This window comes from Pseudophryne corroboree, chromosome 4 (genome assembly GCF_028390025.1).
Source record: "Pseudophryne corroboree isolate aPseCor3 chromosome 4, aPseCor3.hap2, whole genome shotgun sequence".
Lineage (NCBI taxonomy): Eukaryota > Metazoa > Chordata > Amphibia > Anura > Myobatrachidae > Pseudophryne > Pseudophryne corroboree.
This window is the reverse complement of record NC_086447.1, coordinates 656,170,159-656,177,658: the sequence shown is the minus strand read 5'-3', so window position 1 is coordinate 656,177,658 and position 7,500 is coordinate 656,170,159. Positions and strand designations below refer to the sequence as shown.

Genomic DNA, 7,500 nt, shown 5'->3' with positions numbered 1-7,500 from the left:
GGAAGGTTGCCCAAGTCCGCGGAGCTCGGGTGAGAAGGGCATTCGTCGGAAAAATCGCGGAGCCCGAAAACCGGGTCTGAGATCAGTTCAATCCAGAGGGAAGGTTGCCCAAGTCCGCGGAGCTCGGGTGAGAAGGGCATTCGTCGGAAAAATCGCGGAGCCCGAAAACCGGGTCTGAGATCAGTTCAATCCAGAGGGAAGGTTGCCCAAGTCCGCGGAGCTCGGGTGAGAAGGGCATTCGTCGGAAAAATCGCGGAGCCCGAAAACCGGGTCTGAGATCAGTTCAATCCAGAGGGAAGGTTGCCCAAGTCCGCGGAGCTCGGGTGAGAAGGGCATTCGTCGGAAAAATCGCGGAGCCCGAAAACCGGGTCTGATATTTCCTTCCTTGCCCATCGCAGCGCCCCCTGGTGGGCTGAATCCGGTACTACGATTTGTGGAAGTCTTGCCGATGAGTGGAGACTGGCACCTCTCGGTCCGGGACAGGCTTCCAGGAGCCTGGGGAAAATCGGAGCATGTGGCGCAAAAGTGTCGCGCGCGCCGCCCGACACGTGACTCTAGTAAGAACCACCTCTCCGGATGTGTAATAGGAAGCACGTGCCGGGGCCTGGGCCCTCGATTCCCAGAACCCTGTATTCACGGTGGGCGTGGTCAGACAGAAAGCGCGGGCTTGGTACGGTGTGTGCGCCACAAACTCCGGAAGTGCTGGGTCTGCTGGTCGCAGTGAGGCAATGTACGGAACCGACGGCAGTGACGAAGACTATCTCCCCGACTCGTCAGAGTTGAGCAGCTCGGATGATAGTGGAGGGGAGGAGACGTCTTTTCACGGCAGGAAGGTTCTGGAAGTGTCCGGGGCTTGCTCCGCGGAGGCCGAACCAAGTCTCCATCCGGCCCGCGCAGTGTCGGTCCAGGTACTTACCCGAAAAGCAGATGGTTCGATTGCATGTAACAAGAAAAATTTCTGCCTGTGGTGCGAGAGGCCATTCTCAAAAATTGCGAGACATGTTCAAGCTGTCCACCACAATGAGCATGAGGTTGCAAGGGCACTCAGCTTTCCGAAGCGCTCCAGGGAAAGGACAGTGCAGCTAGACCTGATTCGCACCCGGGGAAACTTTGCCCATAATGTCGGGGTTCTCCGCGAGGGCAGCGGAGTCCTCCTACCGTGCAAGCAGCCGAAAGAAGCAACGGCTCCCCAAGATTTCATGCACTGTGTAAAATGTAAAGGGCTATTCTCCAGGAAGCACCTGTGGCGCCATGTGAAGAGGTGCCCGCTCCGCAAAAGTGTCAGCCCCAAACCTGGAAGAACCAGGGTGCAGGGTCTCTTCACTTACGCCACACCGCTCCCGAAAGATGTTGGCACTGGCCTCTGGAAGTTGCTGAGCGGAATGAATTATGATGATGTGGTACCGGTAATCAAAGGGGACCGCTGGATTATGCAGTTCGGTCAGCACCTCTATAACCGTCTGGGGTCTGATGTCAGCAAGCATGATTACATCCGTCAGAAGCTCAGAGAGGTGGGGCGGCTTCTGCTGAAGGCGATGAAGGTCACACCGTTGCGGTGTATGGAAGATTTCATTTGCCCACAGAATTTCCTGCAAGTGGTGCATGCTGTGAGGAGCCTGGCCGGTTACGATGACCGCACCAATACATATAAAATACCCTCGTTGGCTCTGAAGGTGGGACACAGCTTGCAGAAGATTTCAGCTATGGTGGAGTGTCAGGCACTGATGGAGGGCAGTGCCCTGACAGAGGAGCGTGCCCGAAACTTTCGGAAAATTTATGAGGCGAGGTGGAGCGAGCTAATCTCCACTGCTGCCCTGAAGACACTTCGAGAGATAAAATGGAATGCACCGCTGCTTCTGCCCTTCACTGATGATGTTAAGCGCTTGAACCTGTACCTCCTTGACCGTCAGCGAGAGTACATCGATGAGTTGTCCGCCCACCCTTCCAAACAGCAGTGGTCCATGTTGGCCAAAGTTACCCTCACGCAGCTGATTCTCTTCAACCGCAGGAGAGAAGGTGAGGTTTCCAAGATGCTGCTCTCCTCCTTCGATTTACGGCACACAGCCGATTTGCAGGGTGATGTGGCCCAGGCCCTGTCAGAGCTGGAGAAGGCACTCTGTCGTCACTTCTCCCGTATTGAGATTCCTGGGAAAAGAGGCAGGAAAGTCCCTGTCCTGCTATCCCCAAGCATGCAGAAAGCGATGGAGCTCCTCATAGAGAAGCGGACAGAATGTGGTGTGACCCCACACAATATCTACATGTTTGCTAGGCCAACAGCCATGTCCCATTATAGGGGATCCGACTGCATACGTCTCTACGCCCGGGAGTGTGGGGCCAAGCACCCCGAAGCATTATCTTCCACCCGCCTACGGAAGCATGTGGCTACACTTTCCAGAGTCCTCAACCTGAGCGATACAGAGATGGATCAGCTTGCTGATTTCCTTGGACATGATATTCGGGTGCACCGGCATTATTACCGCCTCCCGGAGGGTACCCTTCAACTGGCCAAGTTGAGCAAGCTGTTTCTGGCTCTCGAGCAAGGGAGAATGGCTGAATTCCGGGGCCACAATCTGGAAGAGATCTCCATTGATCCAAACGGTAGGTATCACTTGACAGTGTGGCTCCAGGGACTGACTGTCTAAGTGGGCTGGTGTGATCGGTTTCCCTGTCCTTCTCTATCCACAGAGCCGATCCAGGTGGTGAGCGATGACTCTGGGGATGAGCCAGAGAGTCAGGATACTGAGGTTCCCATGGGGCACATGGGAAAAGAAGCTGGCAGCGTGGTGTCGGCGGTGGATGGAGGTGCAGCTAAAGGTGGGTGTGACTGTCCATTCCATTTGAGATGCGTCCATGACTGGTGGTGGCGTTGCGTGGTGACTGACCTTTCTTCTCCCGCACAGGTGACAGAAGGGGTACCAAGCGCAATCCGTGGACCCCAGCAGAAGTGAAAGCTGTTGAACGTCACATGATTCGGTTCATTCGCTCATTCAAGGTGCCGGGCAAGAATGACTGTGATGCGTGCCTAAGGGCAGAACGACAAGCGCTGAAGGCTCGGAACTGGCTCTCGGTTAAGTTTTACATTAAGAACCGAATTACTGCTGAAATGAGAAAGAACCTTTCCTGAATAAAATGTATCTGCTGCTGAATACACGTTTCCTCTATCTCTAATTAAACCCGAAAATAAATCAGTTATGTGGGGTGTCCTCATTAGGCCGGTATTCCTGAATAGGTCCCCATGAGGAAGGTTCCAGACATATGTCCCGATGAGGATAGAAAAACAAGTATGTGTGTGTGTGTGTGTGTGGAGTGTTTTGTGGTCTCCTTTAGCTATGTCCAGGGACACTGTGTCATACATATGCTGCGGTGGATATGTCCTCCCAGGATGATCCCATTCCATGTAATCAGGATAGCACTGGTTTAGCACAAATTCCAGCAAGGGAACCTGAGTGGTTTTCCTCTATCAAATCTTGGATTTCTCAGATTTCAGATACGGTTGCAAGTAATGAATCCGCAACCCAGGTATTACAGAACTCTATGGCAGTATGGCCCGATTCTGGTACCTCAAGACGCTCTGCTATATACCCCCACAAACGTGCGCTTGTTCATATCATGCAAGATGACACGGATAACGATTCTGATACCACAGATGCTACTGGGGATGTGTTGCGGGGGTCTGCCTCTGTTGCAAAGGGGTTGCAATTGATGATAGAGGCTATCAGGGATGTGTTGAATATTAATGATACCACACCTGAGCAGGTTGAGGAGGCTTTTTCACTGAAAATAAAGCCTTGCCTTCCTTCCCTGCGTCAAAGGAATTAAATGCTATTTTTGAGAAAGCATGGGAATACCCTGTGAAAAAATTCCAGATCCCTAAAAGGGTCCAGGTGGCGTTTCCTTTCCCTGAGGAGGATAGAAAAAAATGGGAAAGCCCGCCAATTGTTGACGCATCTGTGTCCAGACTCTCAAAAAAGGTGGTTTTACCTGTTCCAGGATCTACCGCCTTAAAGGAGCCGGCTGATCATAAAATTGATAATACACTTAAATCAATGTACACCGCTTTGGGGGCCATATTACGTACCACTATTGCTAGTGCATGGATTGCAAAAGTTATAGTAAAATGGTCAGGCACCTTACTTGAGGATTTGGATACAATGGATAAGGTTGATGTTGCATTGTTTTTGCGTAACATTCACGATTCAGCAGGGTTTCTGGTAGAATCCATGAAAGTCTTGGGTTCCATGGCTGCGGGGATCTCTTCCATGTCTGTTTCAGCTTGTCTGGGACTGTGGCTGCGCCAGTGGTTGGCCGACGCGGAATCCAGGAAAAGTGTGCAGTCCCTACCCTACACAGGTCAGGTGCTCTTTGGGGAAGCTTTGGATGTGTGGATATCCACGGCTACAGCGGGTAAGTCTCCTTTCCTTCCCTCAGCTGCACCTGCTCCGAAGAAATCCTTTTCTTCATCAGCATCACAGTCTTTTCGGTCTAACAAGCCTAGAAAGGCCAAACCATCCAATACCTTCTTTAGGGAAGGTCGAGCTAAATCCAAGAAACCTGCTGCTGCAGGTTCCCAGGAAACTAAGCCTACTTCTAGTACGCCAGAGTCCTCCGCTTGCCGGTGGACCGCGCGGCCTGGTGGTGGGGCCAGTGGGAGCGAGACTCAGACAGTTCAGTCACGTCTGGGTATCGTCCGGCCTGGATCCCTGGGTGATAGATATTGTGTCCCAGGGATACAGGCTGGAATTTCAAACTCTCTCTCCTAACCGATTTTTCAGGCTTGCCAGTTCTGCTGGCGGACAGGACTGTCCTACAAGCAGCGGTCCAGAAGTTGGTGGAGCCACGAGTCATTGTGCCAGTACCTCCTCATTTGCAAGCCACGGGTAACTATTCGAACCTTTTCGTGGTACCGAAACCGGATGGTTCGGTGAGGCCCATGCTGAACCTAAAATCACTGAACCCTTTTCTGAAGGAGTTCAAGTTCAAAATGGAGTCTCTCAGGGCGGTTATATCAGGTCTGGAAGAGGGGGAATTCCGGGTATCCCTGGATATCAAGGATGCACACCTCCAATTTCCGATTTGGCTACCGCATCAGGCTTATCTCCGTTTTGCATAACTGGACTGTCATTTCCAGTTCCAGGCCCTGCCATTCGGCCTCTCTACAGCATCAAGGGTGTTCACCAAGGTGATGGCGAAGATGATGGTTCTACTCCGCAAACTGGCGGTGAACATCATTCCATATCTGGACGATCTACTGATAAGGACAACCCACCTACTCAAAGTCCACGGTTAGATTCTGAACCTTCCAAATTCACATTTGGAACAAACCCGGAGGTTGTCTTTTCTGGGGTTGATCCTCGACACGGAAGTGCAGAGGGTGTTTCTTCCACAGGAAAAGGGCGTTGGTGATACAAACAATGGTCCGGGATGTCCTGAAGCCAGCCCGGGTGTCGGTTCATCAATGCATTCGCCTTTTGGGAAAGATGGTGGCCTCTTACGAGGCTCTCCAGTACGGGAGGTTCCATGCTCGGGCTTTCCAACTGGATCTCCTGTACAAGTGGTCAGGATCTCATCTACACATGCACCAGAGAATTCGTCTGTCGCCAAAGGCCAGGATTTCACTCCTTCTAACCACGGCTGCGAGCCGCCGGGGCTGGGGCGCAGTCACTCAGGGGGAAACCTTCCAAGGACGGTGGTCAAGTCTGGAAGCAGACTTCCTCAGGACACGATCTCCATCCGGGGGAGTGGGGTCTCCATTCGGAGGTGTTAAAGGAAATAACAGACCTTTGGGGGTCACCCCAAATAGACATGATGGCCTCTCGTCTCCACAAGAAGCTTTGACGCTATTGTTCCAGGTCGAGGGACCCACTAGCAGTGGTAGTGGACGCCCTGGTGTCTCCGTGGGTGTTTCCACCACTCCCACTTATTCCAAGAGTTCTAAAGCTTGTAAGGAGAACAGGAGTTCAAGTGATCCTCATTGCTCCAGACTGGCCAAGGCGGGCTTGGTACGCGGATCTTCTGAATCTCTTGCAGGAAGAGCCGAGGCCTCTTCCTCTTCGGGAGGACCTGCTGCAGCAGGGACCGTTCGCCTATCAAGACTTACCGCGGCTACGTTTCACGACATGGGGGTTGAACGCCTGATATTAGCTCGGAAGGGCATTCCGAAGAAGGTCATTCCTACCCTGATACAGGCTAGGAAAGGGGTAACGTCTAAACATTACCATCGTATTAGGAAGAAATATGTCTCTTGGTGTGAGTCCAAGAAGTTTCCTGCAGTGGAGTTTCAACTGGGACGTTTTCTCCTCTTCCTGCAAGCAGGTCTGGATATGGGCCTGAGGTTGGGATCTGTGAAGGTCCAGATGTCGGCCCTAATCATGTTCTTCCAGAAACAATTGGCTGCCCTCCCTGAGGGTCAGACCTTTTTGAAGGGAGTTCTGCACATTCAACCTCCTAAGGTGCCTTGGGACCTTAACGTGGTGTTGCAGTTCCTCTAGTCGGACTGGTTTGAGCCTCTACAGGGGGTTGAGGTCAAATTTCTTACATGGAAGGCTGTCACGTTGTTGGCCTTAGCTTCTGCTAGACGTGTGTCAGAATTGGGGCTTTGTCCTGTAAAAGCCCTTACTTGATCTTCCATGAAGATAGAGCTGAGCTCTGGACACGTCAGCAGTTTCTTCCACAGCTTGTGTCGGCATTTCATATCAACCAACCTATTGTGGTGCCAGTGGCTACTGTCTCCTCAATTTCATCAAAGTCCTTGGATGTTGTGAGGGCTTTGAAAATCTAGGTGAAGAGGACTGCTCGTCACAGGAAATCGGACTGTCTGTTTGTCCTGTATGTTCCCAAGAATATTGGGTGTCCTGCTTCAAAGCAGACTATATCTCGCTGGCTTAGGTTCACTATCCAGCATGCTTGTTCTATGGCAGGATTGCCGTGTCCAAATTCTGTTAAGGCCCGCTCTACTCATAAGGCGGGGTCTTCCTGGGCGGCTGCCCGGGGTGTTTCGGCGTTACAACTTTGCAGAGTGGCAACTTGGTCTGGGTTGAACACGTTTGCTAAGTTCTACAAGTTCGATACCTTGGCCTCAGATGATCTGAAGTTCAGTCAATCAGTTCTGCAGGAGCCTCCGCTCTCTCCCTCCCGTTCTGGGAGCTTTGGTACATACCCATGGTACTAATGTGGACCCCAGCATCCTCTAGGAGGTAAGAGAAAATAGGATTTTGGTTACCTACCAGTAAATCCTTTTCTCGTAGTCCGTAGAGGATGCCGGGCGCACAACCAGTGCTTCGTTTTCCTGCAACCGTTATCTGGTTCAGAACAACTTTGTTTAGTTATGTACTGTACTGCATTGTTACTTGGGAAGTAATGTTTCAGCAGTTGCTGAGTTTTCAAGCTAGTTAGCTTGATGTGCCTTGTATGTGTGAGCTGGTATGAATCTCGCCAATACTTCTCTCAAAAATGTCCGTCTCCTCGGGCACAGTTTCTAGACTGAGCCTGGTAGGAGGGGCA

At 51.8% G+C, this 7,500-nt stretch overlaps 1 long non-coding RNA gene across 1 annotated transcript; it reads left to right on the top strand.

Moving 5' to 3' along the window:
- The first annotated feature begins 2,686 nt into the window (after nucleotides 1-2,686).
- Nucleotides 2,687-3,146, top strand: LOC134910115 (uncharacterized). Its single transcript, XR_010176124.1, has 2 exons — nucleotides 2,687-2,814; nucleotides 2,901-3,146. It is a non-coding gene; the product is annotated as an uncharacterized LOC134910115 (long non-coding RNA).
- Nucleotides 3,147-7,500: the final 4,354 nt, after the last annotated feature.